Source organism: Cygnus atratus, chromosome 13 (genome assembly GCF_013377495.2).
Source record: "Cygnus atratus isolate AKBS03 ecotype Queensland, Australia chromosome 13, CAtr_DNAZoo_HiC_assembly, whole genome shotgun sequence".
Taxonomy (NCBI): Eukaryota; Metazoa; Chordata; class Aves; order Anseriformes; family Anatidae; genus Cygnus; species Cygnus atratus.
The window spans coordinates 11,896,663-11,914,200 of NC_066374.1; the positions used below are offsets into that span (position 1 = coordinate 11,896,663).

The 17,538-nt window shown below is 38.3% G+C and overlaps 1 protein-coding gene across 11 annotated transcripts in view; it reads left to right on the forward strand.

The window, feature by feature from the left end:
* HTR2C (5-hydroxytryptamine receptor 2C) overlaps positions 1-17,538 on the forward strand; it is a 231,265-nt gene that overhangs the window by 168,548 nt on the left and 45,179 nt on the right. Inside the window, exon 2 of one of the 11 annotated variants that reach the window (XM_050713464.1) lies at positions 14,775-14,837. The exons of the other annotated variants lie outside the window; for them this stretch is intronic. The gene's annotated coding sequence lies outside the window, so the exon portion shown is untranslated. The remainder of the gene's footprint in view (positions 1-14,774; positions 14,838-17,538) is intronic. 11 annotated transcript variants of the gene reach the window in all.

Below are 17,538 nucleotides of genomic sequence, written 5' to 3' on the forward strand. Positions count from 1 at the left end.
TGAAACAGTGTTAAAGATTTCTCTTATAAATTTGAAGTGAAACAGAGGGTCATCAAAACTCCGCTGAGGACCATGAACATATTGAATAAACTTAGATGAATCATTAACTTGTATCTTGTAAGAAATAATAAATTTATCTGATTGTTGTCTGGAGCTTCATTAGAGAGTAGAGTAGAACTGATGGGAGAGGGGTGAGGCAAAATGAACAGAAACACAGCAAAAGCCACAGGAGAAGGTCATTCCACCCAATGCCAAAAAGCAACCTCAAAACTGAGCATTAATTTTATCTTAGCTCTGTATATCTAGTACAACACATGCTGTGGTTATGTAGCTGTTTGATATGAGCTGTTGTTAGATGGTGCTAACACTCTTCCATATGCAGGATTTTCTTTGGCTTGTTTATGGACATCTGGTGGTCTGTGAAGAACTGGCTGTTTATGTGGCTTCTGTTCCTCACTTCTAATCCTAAAAATACATGAAATACTTTCTTCATCTCACTTTTTGATGCAGCAGAATTGCCCTAAGATTAACTGTGCATCTGAGAAGTGTCAGAAGGACAGGATCCATGAGCAAGGTATCTGGTAGGACATGGTCTCTGCTAAGGAAATGTGTGGGAACATTGTGTGAAGCAGCAGAAGGATTCCAGTTTCTTTAGAGAGCTTTAAAAGTTCTGGGTCCACAAAAGGCTGCTCTGCACTGAGGGAATGTTACTCCCTGCATACTGGCTTCTGTGCCAGTATGGAAATGCATGTAGCAGTTTTTTTCAGTGCCTGTTTCCCACACATTGCTGTGCCTTAGCAGAGCAATGAGCTGCTCTCATTTGTCTGGAAATTTCTTTCTGGCTGATAGTGGGTAGATGGGTCCCTAGGTGCAATGGAAGGGCTGTATATATTCACGTGTCCTCTTTTACTTTCCTCATCTGTTTGATAAGCACTTAAGTACTTCAAACAAAGAGCGTGGGCTGTGCTAGTGTGGTGGGGTTCCCACAGTATGCATGTAGCAGGCTACAAGTCAGCTTGCTATTACACTGCTGTTGGTGGGGATTTGGTGCCACGTGTTTGTGCAGAGGGACATTGAAGCAAAGGATTTCAAGCTGTCATCCACTTAGATGCCATGGGTTAAAGGAGAAATTACTTTACAAAACTGTGAAATGTGGAAGTGGTCACTTATTAAGGTATTAAAATGGGTCCTCCGTACCCTCTTTCTGCCCCCAAAAGGACTTACCAGTAAGGTGGTACCTGTTTCTGATACGTTTTGGTGGTGAACCAGGGCTTGTGTGCATCTAAAAGAACAGAGCTTTAGGTGCCGAATAAATTTGAATGTGCCAAGATGATTGTGCTCTGTGTTACAGGAATCTCAAACTGGATGTGAGAGGTTGTGGAATGACAGGATGGGAACTCAGTAAGGCGTCCTGAAAGCTCTTGAAAAAAAGGGGTCAGAGATGCCTTGAATTAAGATCTGTGAGAAGTAGTTTTTAGCTCTCCCTCATGGTGTTTGCATACATTACAGATGGTTGAATTTTTGGCTCTCTGCTTTGTATCTGGTATGCAATGACTAGTTTCCTCTTAATCTGTAGTGAGACAGTGCACTGTCATTGTAACAATTCATTACCTCACTGTCATTCTGTACGCAATTTATCAATCTAAAACAAACTTCTAGGAAATGCACTATATATATATATATATACACAATATGGGAAAAATACTTGATAATAGAACTAGCTTTGTGGATAATGAGAGATTGGGGTCAGGGCCGCAGATAATACACTATTGAAATGGCTAGTTCTATAAATATGTTGGTAAAATTCGGAAGTACCGGAAAGCAAATTAACAAAGAATAAAGGCCCAACTGTTCAGTTGGCCCCAACATAGCCCCTAAATCTGTGTGAACAAATGTTTTTGAGCAGAATTAGCCCATTTGGCTATACAATCTGTGCATTGTGTACTTGCTTTCATTTGCAATAAATGTGAACAAAAAACTTTATTTTCCAGTGTTCTGTATGCAAATCCAAGCCTTGATTCTGTAGTATGTTTGCTGATATATAATGTACGCTGGTGCAGAGGCCAAACTTTAGACCAGTTCTTGAAAAGGCAACCAAACAGTTGAAAAACGAAACAGTGCCCAAGGCCTACATTTCTGGCTTTAAAAGTCAAAGACCCAGAAGGACATTCTGCTTTCTCCTACTTACTATTTTCAGCATCCCAGTGCAGCATCCCAGTGCAGAACTGGAAATACTTGTAAGACCCAGACTAAGCATGCTCATTCCCAATACTAGTTTGATTTGGCAGTAACATTTTTTTCAACTCCAAACTGGTCTTCTCAGTTCAATTTTTCTAGGTATGCAAAGATCAGAGGATTCTTGAATTTTTCTCAGCTGGAAAACTGAGAAAAAAGTTTTTGTTTTTCCAGCCTGACTGCTTCTATCCCACATGAAAATCAAGATAGAGATGGAAAAGGTACACTTTCAAGTTTCGGAAGAATCCCAGCTTGTATTTATGCCAAATACAAGCGTAAAAGGTTTAAGCATTTTCTAACTACTGTTGTCATTCTCTAGTAGACAGTGCTATGGGTGACTTGCTTCGCATGAAAAGAATGTCATTAATTTTATTTTTCAGGTACCAGAAAATACTCAGAGAAGTGACCCTAATGGATCAGGATTTTCTGTTAGTGATTCACACTAGTCAGCCAGTTCCCTGGCTGAATATTCTTGAAAATGATCTTTCTGTAAGACAGAAAGTCTCAATTATTGCTTTCAGCACAAGTTAAACAAGCTGCTGTCTTGAGCAGCTTGGAAGTAATAAACTGTGCTGAACCAAGCTCAGATACAGGCATAAATAATCCTACGCAAGTCTCTAGTCTTAGATGCATACAAACCACTTGCTATACTCTTACGCTCTTGGGACTGTTAAGTGAAGAAACATTTCTCTTTGTACAGAAACTGTGAGTGATAAATGCCAAACTGACAATAAGTATACATGGATTGTCACACAGTTGGGCTTTAGTATGCACAATTTTCCAGGGAAAGCATCAATTACAGGTGGATTGACAGGCTATACACCTTGGGCAATAATGTCTGCAATCCCAGCACTGGCACAGAATCAGAAAGGCAAGCCAGAAATCAATACAAGTTAAAGAAACTTTTGAAAAGTTCTGAGGACTCTTATTTAGTTGAACCATAACTAACTGCAACACATTAAAAAAACATTATCAGGCAATTATTAGAGAACAATAACATTGTTAGGCTGACTGGGCTATCCAACAAGGGGCTGTCAATCATGGCAGTTATGAAAAGCACAGCATTTAGAGGCTGTCAATCATACCTGTTTGTAAAAGCCAAAGGACTTCAGGAATTGTTACTCCTGAATTTACCAAATGGAGAAGTAACAAAAGCACCTGAGTCTCATGCAGACTGGTACTACAGTTTATGTAGAAGCTCTTGCATAAGCTTATACCTTTATTCATCTGAAAATATCCTATAACACTGGAAACTTGGAAAGGCTTATTTTTCAGTTAGCTGCTTTTCTATCACTTTTTTTTTTTCAGGCTGCTTGAATGTGTCAAAGCTGGTAACTAAAAGTAACTTTTGTTAGATTCTTTTGATGAGAAGCTAAAATGTTAGAGTTAGCATCCAAGTACCAAAGAGCTGGTGCTGGAGCCATTTAGTTTTCTGGGGATTTTCACACGTTTCTGCATATCCAAAACACAGCAGCAAATACCAGCTGGAGAATTTAAAAGGACTAAGGAAATCCTCAAAATGGAGGTGTTCAACCAGAGATGCTATGAGATATGGTCCCCAAGAGACTGAGAAAACACGGAGCTTTTTGTCTGTTTATTTTTTAAGAGAAGCTTTGAATGCATGAACTCGCCTGATTTAACCCAACAGAAGGTATAGTTAGATTTATTTTTTTAATCAAATTGAAGAGTTCTTTAGAAAAAAATGTTTTTCTGACAATATCTTTCCTAATGTGTTCTTCTGGAACACAGTCTGCACTGCAAAAAATGGGAGTTTCCTGTACTGTGCACCATGTCCTAGGTGTCCTGGATGTTTTTTTAGAGGGGAACGGATGTGAAGGCCTGTAAATCATGAATTTTTATAATTGAGGCTAAGTGGAAGCATGTGTCTGTGCATTCAGTGTTTGTGATGCTGTTTGAGAACCTGTTTGTTACTGAGTAAATAATGGATTTCTGCTTCTTTGAAGGGCTTCCATGTAGGAATCAGTATCATTCAGACTTATCCCAGAAGACTGAGTGTTTTTAGCAGATTTCTTGCAACCCTGGGCCCTTCAGGAGACTTAACAGTAACCCTGGCATCAAGCCCTACCAAGGTGTGAATTTTTACATGATTTTTCAATCAGACTGGGAGCTCCACTTTACCAACACGATATCAGAAGCATGTTCCCCAAGTGCTGATTCCTTCACTCCCTGCCAGCTCTGGTCTTTAAGGTGTCAACAACTATTATTGCAGTGATGACCTTGTTGTCCAGTTGTATCGGACACTTTATTAAGCACAGTGGAACAGAAAGAGGAGAAAGGGGAGAAGTCCTGAGCAACCTGTTCTAGGTATTCCTGATTAAGCGGCAGTGTTTGACCAGATGACCTCCAGAGGTCTCTTCTGAACTTGACCATTCTGTGATTCTGTGAAGTTCCTGCTCCAAACAATTCTTGGCCTGACTATCCTAAATACGTTTAGAAAGGAATGGAAAAGGGGTTAACCTGCCCAAAATCATTCAGTGAGTTGAGAGCCAACTCAGAGGTGGTATCTATATGTCTTTGACATTCAGAGGAGTTTGCTGTGTGGACCTGGACCACACCAGCTCCCCTGGTGACATGCCCACTTTCCACAGCAATAAGCATCATCTCAAGAAATCTGTGCTTGCACAATTGGTAGTTAATTCAGTGAGTTTTTAAAGCAAATATTAATAATTAAGCTCAAGTGGTTAATGAGTTTCTAGAGAAAAGATCAAATTATACTCTTCAAACATGGAGTTAGAATTTCGACTAATTAGAAGAAATATGTTTTTTCCCATGTAGGGCAGTTTCTGAAGTGACAGTTTGGAGTCTGTTGTGACAGCATTTGCAGAGATGGGTGCCAGCCAAAGAAGAGAGCTTTTTTAGTATCTCTGGTAGTGTAGTAGTTTCTTTTGAAGACATAATTATGTTGCATTCCTTGCACAGTTCATTAGGAAAAGAAAAACAAAGAACTTGTATTCCATGTGGTTGATGTTCACACGTTTTTATCTTAGCATGATAGAAGAAGTTGCTAGATCCAGAGAGTAACATGGTGTGTCTCTCTCTTTTTATGCTAGCCTAATAACATAACTAGTGCTAGGTGGAAAACAGCTTTTCTAGCCCACAACTGTTATTTAGGAGTCTTTTTTTTTTTTTCTGTGTGAAATCTCAGAAAGCATAGAAATGTCAAAAAAAGCCTATGTAAACTAAAATTCTCATTAATGAATAAGTTTCAGTCAAGTAAATCATTCTGATGCCTTGAAATATTTGATGTCCATATAATTTTAAATATGTAATTATATTTGCTGCTGCTATGTTAAATATTAAAGTCAAAAAGTAATCTCTAACTTCAGGACTATTGTTGCTTTCAAACTGTAAAAATGAAACTTTATTTTTCCCCAGTATTTTCTGTTGAGGAATGCATCAGAACTGTTTTTCCCCTGTGTTGGCTTAACACTTTTTTTTATGGCAAGAAAAAAGTTTTGTGCAACTATTTCCAAGTAGCTCTTGTAATAAATTTTCTCTTCATTGCATCTTAGCATTTGCAAGCAAAACAAGTAAACACGATTGCTACAAAAACAGAATTTATCAGAGGTATTTAGATGAAGCAGGTTCATTTTCTTCAAGCATACAGAAGACAGTCTTTATGGTACAAGAGAATGACCTACGTTTACTAGTTGTTAAATAAATTTAGCAGGATGGAATCCTTTCATATTTGCAGAAGCCAGCAATTACTTTTTCACATCTCTGTTCTACTCCCTTTGTACTAAGGTGGAAACCTCGTAAATACATCCTGATACCTATAAATACAACATCGATAACAACATATCCCGTTGACCAGGTTCTGAATGGCTTAACTCCTATTTCTGTTCAGTGGCTCCCTGAACCACCCTGATACAATGGGAAATTAACTCCAGTTGGGAATGTTGCTTCAACTTTTTCAGACAATTTGCAGCGTCATCCTTGCAGCTGAGGGCACTCTTCCAGCTTGCAGGAACATATAGTGGGGATGTTCTCCTGTTGTATTTTCCATCTATAATTTATGGACCTTGAAGGGAAATCAGAGCAGCTGTGCAGTGTTTGTTTTGGAAGGAACCTAGTGGTACTTCAGGATACAGCTGTCACTGGGAAAGGAAAGGTGGAAAATATTGTTTTACATCCTGTTGAAAGGCTCTGAATTCTGCCTCAAATCACTTCCAGGTAGAGAAGGTCCTCTCCCAGATAACGGTGAATGAGGCAGAGATTTGTGATAGTATTGGAAATGATGCCAGCAGAAAGAGTGGGAAAAAAGAAATGATTACTGATTATTTGCTACTGACAAATTAATTCAGATGGAAATCAAACACAGATGACTGCGTGGGAGGAGGGCTAATAGGTATGTCAGAGAAACCAGTCACCCCCTCCTTTTTTAGACCAGCTGTGCAAAGGGTCACTGCTGGCATGTTGTACGGTGAGGGATAAGGGTGCCTGTCAGGTCACATACCCCTAGTGACAGTCTCCCTTTGGTAAAAGACTGAGCCAAAGGTTTGGGGTTTCAGGCAGTGGGGAGATGCAGGGGAGAACCAGGGGAGCAGCTGGTGGTGGTGATGGTAGTGAAGTTATCTGAGGGCCGTTTGCTGGTGATCCTGATAACAGACCTGTGACAATCCCTGCTGATGGCCAGCTTGTTTGCCCGGGTTGGTATGATCCCTAGCACTAAGACAGAAAAGTTAGAGAGTTCCCTTACAAAGTCCTTAGATATCATTTATTTTTATTGCTTTCCATCTGGAGCTGAATGGTGGTAAACTGGGGGGGATGGGAAGGACAAGTTTTCAATGACAAGCCTTTCTGGTAGGGCTCAGGCAGGGTTTTAAATGTTCTACGTTTCACAAAAAGGTGCAAATCTTGGTATTTGTGGAAGATGTTAAAAACACCAAAAAATCTCTGAAAAATAAGGGATATTCCTGGTATGGTGTAATTCCCTGATTGTTGCTATCACTGTTCCAGCTCTGCAAGTGAGGAATGTTGAAACAGGGATGGAAGAGAGGAAGAAGCTTAAGTGCACAGCTGCTGTTACTCCAAAATCAAGCTATAGCTCAAAAATCAACATAGCAGGCACACCTGGTTATGTATGGTTTTGGTTTTGATAACTGCATGAAGTATATCAGCAAAAACATGCTCTGTGTTGCCAGTATTGATAAAGACATCTTCTAAATAATGTTTATCTAAGCAAAAGTGGTAGGAACGTGCTTTTACAAGTCTTTCATTTCCTTTTCCAGACAAATTGTTATGGAATATAGCTTTGCTCATGTATTATTTGTGTGTATTTTGTATTGTTGAGAGCCTGGTTTCTATCTTCAAAGTAGGAAAAAAAGTAGAAAAAACATATACAATCAACTGCCCACTTCTGAGGAAAATGTGGTCAGGTAGCAATGCCTGTTGGGTTAAAATGGTGCAGTTCTTTCTGCTTATTTTGTCAACCACTCAGTGTTGATTCAGTAAGCTTAAGAAAAGCTTAAGATGGGCCTAAAAGACAGAAGACTAGGATGTGTGGTGGGTGGTTCTTTGTTTGTTTGTTTGTTTGTTTGTTTTGCTTTGTTTCTTTCTTTTGGTGCCTATACCTTCTTTTGGCCTTTCACTTACGTTTCTGTTGTGATGCTGGTGACAGAGATTAATTCCCTCTCTACTACAGTTCCAATCTGGAGCCTTCTCACTAGTAAGGAAATGCGTTCAGCTGACCACTGACACAACGTTTCTAGGCAAAAGGTTTATGGATGTCAAAAACATTCCTGTTTCATGAGGCTTGTGGTACAAACTGTGCGTGTACTAAGTTTGTTGGGTTTGTTTGCATGGACTATGCCTCTTTGGCTCATGTTAAGCTTCTGTGATACTCGGTAGACGTCAAAAAAAGCTTTCCAGTGAAAACAAGGTCTCTTGGCACTAGCAGCTCTTTCAGGTCAGGAGGTCCCCTTCTGCTGTGGAATGTCCTGCTTGCAGGCCAGCTGTAGACAATGCAATGAATGTTCCTGTCTGTCCAAACACGGTTAGTCACCATCTTGCAATCTTAAAAACTTGTTTGTTACCTGCCTGAGCTAATGTCTGTAGTGTTAAAGGAAAAAAAATTCCCTTATTTGCTTCATCACAGAGACTGACTTGCCCCAGCTGCAAAGTGCATCCCTCCAGCAATTACAGCTAGGTGCTATAAATGATTTTGCCTAAATATCCAGATGTTGCCCCAGCTGTGGTTTAACCAGAGTGTAGAATTCAGATCTAGGTCCCATTTCACTGTGCTGGAAAGGCATGAGGTAGAAAGGCAAGCTCACAACTCATTGTACAGCAGTGTAAGGTCCTTGTTCTCTGTTGCCTGGCTTCTTAGATTTTGCAGAGCTGCGACGTGATTTGGAGAGTGGGTTTGTTTTCAGAAAGAGAAGTGTGGTAGAATCTTGCAAACATAAATGCTAGCTTTTAGGAATGCAACATATTATTCTGGGGACATCTGCAAAAAATATTGTGGCAAAAGGCTGATATCAAACATAAGGCTTGAATCCTCTCCTTAAATTTCAACTGTTCTGGATGTTGGGAATTCAAGAATCTCTTGTCAAGGTTTTTGAGTGCATGGTCACTGTCCATAACAGCTTTTTAAAACCAAAATTCAAGTGTCTAAAATCAGAAAATTCAGAAGGTATTACATCCTACATATATATATATATATATATATATATATACATACACACACATACCCACTTATATATATACATATTGCTTTCTGTTTTTCGTGTGTTTAGGAGACGTACTTTTTATCTTTTGTCTTCAGTTGTGAGGGTTAGAAGTCTACTGACTTGGAGGGCTGAGATTTAAAACCCAAGACGCAAGGTGCTAAAAGGTTTGAGAGGAAAACCTGTGACAGCTGGCAGCACTAGTCTAGTTTCATGTTTCCCAAAGTGAAGTGAAAGCAGGAATCTGAGTAATTCACAGTTATTGCCTCTCATATCTGGACTTTTCTTTTGTGGTTCAAAAGAAATGAAATAAAAAGAATTCACTTGATATTAAGTAGTAGTAAGTGGGAGCAAGTACTGTATTTTAATGTTTGTCAGAATTCTTTATAATGTTATTTAACAAAACAACCTTAAGACTGAAATTCCAGCTTTGTGCTATATTTCAGTTGATCCTGTAAAACAGCTTACTCTATATTTTTATATATTAATATTCAGACCTGTTTGGTGCCATTTAGTCTATTTCTGTTTCTGTCCTGGGAGTGAGCTTCATGAAGTATTGGACTTTGATGTAAACTCTTGCTTTTCCTGGGTCTTGTTTTTCTAGTTAGGTTTTAAATATGTATGTTATTGTAATGAGCAAGCTGCCAAAATATCTCTAGTTCTCAAGAACTAAGCCCTGTTCTCCCAGCTTCTCCACCCTGCCCTCCCAATCATACTCCTAGGTGTTGTCACTGAAACCTCACAGCTCAACTGGAACTCAGTGAGAAGTGACCCTTTCTGTAAGCTGTTGAAAGAAGAGGTTTTATTTCATTTGTCATACAAGTAGCAGAACTATCTTTGTTCTCAGAGGGCTGTAACAGCATGCTGAGCAGGATCAAGGGGAAAACTGCAGTATCCTTGTTTCTGAATGAATCAGATGGTCTGATTCAGAGCTAGGTCTTGTAGTGTTTGAGGGTTTCTGCACTGCAGCATGTTGTTGATATTTTTGGCAGAATAAGGCCCTTTTACACCAGAATGATTACAATAGTGCTTTTATCTAGAAAGTAAAAAGTATTATGCCTTTCAGGTCTCTAAATGAATTTAATGCTATAGAAACCTCAAATATGAAAAATTTGTTTGGTGCCGTTATGCCTTCTGAATCCTCAATGAAGTTACAATCTCTAGGTTTTGATTGTTGGGTTGTTTTTTTCTGCTTTCTCAGTTCCTTTCTTGAACAATGTCTGTCCTCCCACACAGCTTTTCTGGAGAAGTAAAAACAAGATTATATCTTCTTTCTGAGCTTTTCCTTTTCTGTGCCCAGGGCAGAGATGCCTTCTGTTTTTTTGGGGCTCGGGCCCCACATTTGGTGAAGTTACTGTGCCTTAGGTTAATGTATACCATAGTAGTCTTACATCATCCCTTGGTCCTCAGAAGACATAAATTGATACAACTTGGCTGGTAATGAATTGGAACTTAAAACATGATGTACCTTACTTCGTACTTGCCACTGACTCAGATGGGATCTTCTTTGTGTTCAACATTTTTTTTTTTGATTGATTGATATAAAGACAAACTGCTGGAAGAAGACTAACTGGGTTGCATCAACTGTGCTTAGGTCACTTTTTCCAGTGTTTTAGAGGTGTTTGGTTTCTAACATTTTGCATCTCAACAGCTCTCACAGCTGTACATGATGCACTAAGACTGCAGCTAGGTTCAAAAACTGTTTTGCTCAGGAACTGTAAACTGATTCTTCTATCCAGTATGTTTAATGACTGCTGGTTGCCTCTTCCATCCCCGCAGTTTCTAAATACAGTGCACTGTGATGGAGTGATGGACTGGCCGTGTTGTTCCTGCTGGAGGATTTCCTTCTTGTGAAGGGCTTGCTTTTACCAGAGTGTCCTGGCTTCTGCTAGAATTGTTTCTTTTTCAAATGTGCTTTACCCAGGGGAAAAAATGTTTTTCCCCACTTGACAATTGACGGTTTGTTACTTCCTTAACTCTGAGCTGTTCACATAGATATTACCTTGCTGACAAAGTGAAAGCAATTTAGTAATCACTTTCAAGAGAAAATCAACTCCATTAGAGTTCAGTTGCCTTTGTTCTAGAGATTAAAATGCAGACACTACTTGATTCATATATGAATTGTTTTGATAGTTTCATTATTTTTCTTCAGTCAAGTTTATTAAAATGCATTTGACCACCTCCCTCAGATACTTAGATTAGCACAGCCTGTGTAAGGACAGATTGGTCTCCCTGCATCAGTCGCTTACACAGTGATGTCTGCCTTTGGTTTTCAGTATTATTCACTTGCCAAAGTACAGCAGTCATTCACAGGCTGACTGGAAAACAGTGCTGATGTACCTGTCAAATTTCACCTAAATGTTAGGTAAACATAGAAAAAATATTCCATTAAAAAAGAAAATGGCTGCTTTGAATGCTGTTTGAATGATATCACTTCTAATTACCTCTTTCCCTTCACTTCTAAATACTTTTTTTTTTTTTTTTCCCCACAGACTGTCATTGAGGTCAAAGGTTGTCTTCACATTACACTTAGAGCGTCAGTCTTTAACCTTCCCATTTTCTCAGTCGCTGTGTTCCTGGTGTTCTTCCCTCCTATTTTCATTTTCTTTGCTCCAGTCCTAACTACTTTGTTAAAGGCAGCCAAGCGTTTGTTAGCTATTTGCAGCTCCAGACACTTTAGGACTGCTTTCTTTGCTGCAGTTCGAGAATGCTTTATGCACCATATTTGTGATAGAATACGAACCATACAAAATCCTTGTTTCATATGTATGCTCATAAAGAGAACCAGGTTAATCCAAATTGTACTATTATAGACCTCCTTTGCCTTTCACGTCATGCTGGAATCTGAAGTATTTTCCATTATATTTTGTCTTCTTCCCTTCATTTTTCCTGACTCATTTACTGATGTCATAAATGACTGTTTGTGTCACTGCAATTTGCTCCCATGGAAATGACTCCTGCACACATGCACGTGGCATCCGACTCCTCGCTCTTCACTTCTTACATAATTCAGGAGCTGTCAGAGCTCTACCCCGATGTGCCCATCTGTCTATTTTCTCAAAGTTAATGAGCCTTTTTCTTCTAGCTTCAGGCATATTACACACCCTGACTCATTCATAGATGATGTCTATTAAAATTGTCAAATGCTTTAAAAATTAAATGATTTCCCTAAATAAAGAGCCTGCTTCTAATCTCATTGAAGATGTTTCAATGCAATTGGCCTATTTTCTAGTACAAGTCAAGAGTGACTATACCGAAGTCTATCTGACAGGAGAGTTGATTTGGCCTTCTTGTCTAATTGAAAATATTTGTGATTCACTTCAGTGTAAGAGCTCAGAATCTGTCCCTGACTTAGATCGTGAGCAGTAGCACAAGGAAAAACTTACCTGTTATTAGGGAATAAGACATACAGATTAAAGTGGCCACTCATGGCAGGAATCAGTCAGCATAGAAAGTAGTTGGTTGTTTGCTTTTAGAGCAGGAGAATGTACAGAAAAACACTTGATGCTAACATTTCTTAAAAAGATGAAAGGGAATTAAGGGGGAAAAAAAACTACAGTTGTTAATGGAGTTGCTACATCAGTCTAAGTATAATTACAAGTGAGTTACGAGTATGAAATAGTAGGACATTAACTGAAGTTAGATAACAATAAGCAAAATAGGAAAAAGCTTAAATTTATACTCTGCTCTGCTCACAAGGCCACCTGTAGCCCCTCCTGCTAACCAAAACCTTGCCAAATATGCCCAAAACATGGATGGTGCGACCCATCCATGTCCTGCTGCCTGGAGCTGGTTAACAGGCAGGATGCTCCTGCCCGTGAACATTCACTGCTGAAGGCTATTCTATAGCATTGTTCCTGTTTGGATCATAATAGAGGATTAGGCAATAAAAATGAGAGTATTATGACTTAACAGTGACTTGTGCCAATGGCATTAATTCTGCTTTATCTTTACAAGAAATCTCTTTCTTGGCGTGTATATATCAGATTATATTTTTCTATTCCATGGCCCTTTTGCACTGACTTGTGGCTCAGAGACCGAAGTAACTCTTCTCTTTGTTTCCTACTGATAAAATCCTAGTTTATATCCAAATTCTGTTAGTTATTGTTTGTATTATCACATTTCACTGTTAGTTATGTAATTGGTTCAGTCCTCAAGTTACCCAGCCTCTCATGTGTGATGTTCCAGCCCAATGTGAATGATACTTACCAGTTTTGAATCATTGGAACATTTAATTCCCAAAGTAAATGCTTTGTTCTAGTCTCATTAAAAAAACAAACAAAAAAAAAAATCAGAATGAAATGACTATCAAGATCAAGCCTTGCCAATCTCAGCAAGCAACTTGCTTCCAAGTAAGAGTTTAGTTTTTCAACCTAATCCATTTTCACCTCTATGGCAGTTTCAGAATCGTGATGTTAGCCTTTTTCTCTGGAGTTTACCTAGTGATTTCCCTGATGACACCGTATCAAACGGTTTAATGAAGTCCATGTAAATTAGATCTGATGCATTTTTTTTTCTTTTTTTCTTTTTTTCACTAGAAAACAGGGTATTAAAGAACAAACAAACAAAATCCCAAGATATCATGTCAGACCATTACAGAGTACATCTGGGAGACTCATATTGCATTTTATAGCACTTCCTGTGTATCTTCCTGTCTTTAATTTTCCTTTTGAATCTGTTCTGTTCTGAATCTGATCTGTTCAGGTCAACCTAAGAGGTTTATAATTGCATGGATTGTTTTCTATCTTTAAATGAAGGCATCACTCAGACCAATTCTTTTAGCTGTTTCTGTCTGATGTTTGTTGTTCTTTGCCTTTTTTTTATGTGTGTCATTAAGAGTTATCCTTTCTACCTACTTTAGGGTTTCCCTTAGTACTTGTTTACCAAAATACATGGCTGTGGTATATTTAGATCAGAAAAGTGCCGTCTTTCTGAAGTTTTCTAAAGTTGTACTTTGTCATCGCCTTTCAGGTCCATATGGATAAGTTCTCCAGGAAAAAAAAAAAAACTCTAAAAAAGGAAAAAAAAATGTGTTTTTGCAGTGTTCTTTGGGTGGTTTTCTGTTTTGTGTGTGTGTGGTTGCTTGTTTCTGTTTTCCTGTGTTTTGTGGTGTGTTTTTTTTTGAGGAATTATTTAACTTTTTGTCAGTGTTTTTCCTCTAACATTCCTAGGATCTAATATATTCCTTGTATTTTAAATAGCCATATGAGAGCCCGTAAAACCTGAATAAAAGGAAAAATACATCTGACAGATCATGGGCCTTCTCTGCTGGGGAAGGCAGCAGAACATTTCCATAGGACTTTAAAATAAATAAATAAATAAATAAAGTGCAGTAGTGGAACCAGAGCTAGCTTTTATTTTCCATCTGCTTCTCTAAGGGTGAATATGAACCTCAGTTATAATTAACATGTTTGAAATGAGACCCAGGCTCCAGTCGGTGCTTGAGGAGTGAGGCGTGTTCACATCCAGCAACAGGCACAAGAGGAAGCTGTCTCTGAGTCCCACCTCGTGGAAGACATGAGCTTTGATAAGAGGCCTGTATGTCGCAGAGAGCTAGGTTTGAATCACTGCCAGCATCAGCCATAAAGAGGTATCCTCTGGCTATTTTTGCTATGAATAGCAACGTTTGCTACATAGATGTTCTTACTTCAGTTGTTATGTACAGGGTACGTATCTGTCAAGTAGCTCATCAACCTTTCAATAAATCCTTCTCTAACATTGTACAGATAAATGAAAACACTAGATTACACTGTTATAGTAAATGCCCTGAGCAGTTTTCCAGTTTGTTAGGGACATCATTTGCTATATATGTCTTTTGCCTTGCTTATCTGATACTGTGATTTCTTAAAGAAGCGCTGGCAGCACTGACAACAGGGAGGGGTGTTCAGTATTAATAACGCACCACTGAATAAGGTAGGAGACCTCTGTTAAACATCTTACAATTTAAAATAAATACCTCTCAGAGCTTTGAATTTGAGGGTTCTGCAGGTTCATGCACTTTTTGGGAAAATCAGTTAAACGGAGAAGTGATTTCAGCCGTGTGAAGCCCCATGATGAGCAGCAATGTCTCGCTGACTTGCCAGGCTGCACACGGGCACAACAGTTGAAGCTGACTGAGTCCAAGGTTCATGTCCAAAAGCAAATGGGAGATTCTCCCTAGATCATGCACAGCATGTGGTGCAGAGTGTGCCTCAGGTCATTGCATGATAAATCCCAGTTTCGTCGTTAGATGACTAGTGTTACAAAACTGGCATGATTTCAGAAAGCACAAAGATTTGGAGTGAAAAGAAAGCTATAAATGCAACATCAAACGATTTCTTGCTTGATTAAGAAATCAGTCTTATTAAGTAATAGATGAGTCATCACTATTCTCCTAAAAATGGGCATGTTTTATTTAATGGTGTGTGTTTGTTCATGACATGACTCATGGTCTGGCCTTGTGAATACTCATGCTCTTCCTTTCCAGATTGACTGCTGCTCGCTATTGCAAAATACACAATAACTTAAGGTTGTCAGTTTCATTTTTATTGAGCACAAGATTCCCTCAAAAATATCATTTGAAAATAAATCACTTCATGATCTTTTTTTTAGAAATATATATGTTTGTATATATTTAAGTGTGCATTGCTGTATGTACGTACATACAGGTAACGATTGCCTTGTGTAAGGTAGCTTAGAATTATGAATATATTTAACCACACATGAGGATACAGTGCTGTGTTGCAAAAACTGCTTAAAAGTGTGGGGTCTTCTGTTTTTTAAATTGGCCTGGTTTTAGAACAGCAAAAGGTTAGCTAGTTATATTGCCTACAGAAAGCCAAAATGTGGGGGGGTTGTTGTTGTGCTGTTTTTTATTATTAATATTATTATTATTATTTTTATATATATATATTATTTATTTCAGTTCACACATTAAAAACGCTCATTTCCAGACTTCATGTTGTTAGCAAAGAGCTGTCATGCAAAGCTTTTTAAAAGAGGAGAGAAAAGATTTTATTGTGAAACCAGCATAGAAAGCAGCTTAACAGTACTTTATGACAGCAACCCTGAAAAGCTGGAGGTAAATAAAACTATCTCCAAAGATTTTCCACCAATGTTACCTTTGAAGTTTACCACATTGTCCATATGAGTTAAAAAGGGACAGAGAGTGTTACTACAGTAGTGAGAGAAGGGGTGGGTGGTCTCTGCAGCCACCAGAGCTGCCTGGGGCTTCTGCAGACTTAAATCTTCCTTTGCCATGGAGCAAATATAGTCTGGGGCTGTTCACACGTAATGCTTATAGTAACTGTTGACCTTTCAGTGCTGGGATTGAATGCTTTCAGTCATTTATCTATAAGAAGGAGGCAAAATCCAAATTTTAATTTAAGGTTAAATCCATACACAGTGGCAGGTAAACATCCCACCCAATAATATACCTACACAGAAGATTGAGGGATATTCATCTGGTACAAAGGTGAATTTCAACCTTTGGGGACATTTATTTAAAAAAATAATAATAATAATAACAAGGGGGCAGGGGGGAAGGAGTTTCATATTATATCTACACGTAGAAAATGTGAAACTACAGTATAGTCATTCCATTAAGCTACAACAGTATGCAATGAGACTCAGATTTATTCTGTTGTAGTATTTCTTCATGTCTGAGCCAAGATAGCAAACTCATCATCACAGGGAGTGGCAGAGTATCTACATCTTCTTGTGGAGCTATCAGGTGCCCTTCTACCAAGGGAAAATAAAAAATAAGGATGCTAGTCTTACTGCCAAAGGGTAGATTAAGTTGTCTTCTGTGTGCTTGTATTTTCCTGAAGTGTCTTGAAAAGTAACGAATAACTTCCTGACTCAGTATGAGGAAACATACAGAGAAAGAAAGTAATGTTATTTGGTCTTGGACAGAATGGTAGTGATTCACTATTATGACCCTAAAAATATAATTACTTGAACTTGCATCTAAGAAAATCTATTTTCCTCTTGCTGTCAAATACATATATATATATATTCTTTTTTAGTTTGCAAGTAATCGAATAGTTATTTTCTCTGTTGGGATTAAAAAACAGTGGTAAAAAACTATGTTTGAGGAAATTTCCCTAAGGTTTTGTTAATGTGTTTTGTTTTTTTTATTACACTGATTTATCCCCCACAACCTACTGGGAAAAATTCCCAAATTTCTTGCAAAACTGCAAAGGGAGTATCATATACTTCTTTGGAAAGAAAGTCCATATGTTAATCAAGAGTGCTAGTAATATGGTCCCCAGTTCATGAGTGGCTCTGGAAAGTATTTAAATACTTAAAATTAGGCATAAGCACTTCTTTGGACTTCATCTTCAGTTCATTTTGAAGTGGGTATCTGCAGAATAATCATTAGGTTTTGATTTTCTTGCTGCACTCTCACAAATAGTTACAAGTTTTTGTGCTGCTACAAAAAGGAGAAAGGTTAGTTGCAAATGCCTAACATACAGAATTCTGTTCAAATGAAAATGAATTTAGTATTGCTTAAAAAAAAATAGGTAAAGATGCAAATAGTAGGAAATACGGAATTAAGGGTGAAGAACAAAGTCTTAAGTCTGCCTTCTTGAGCCTAAACTGTGCAACCTGCTATATTATTTTAAATTATTTG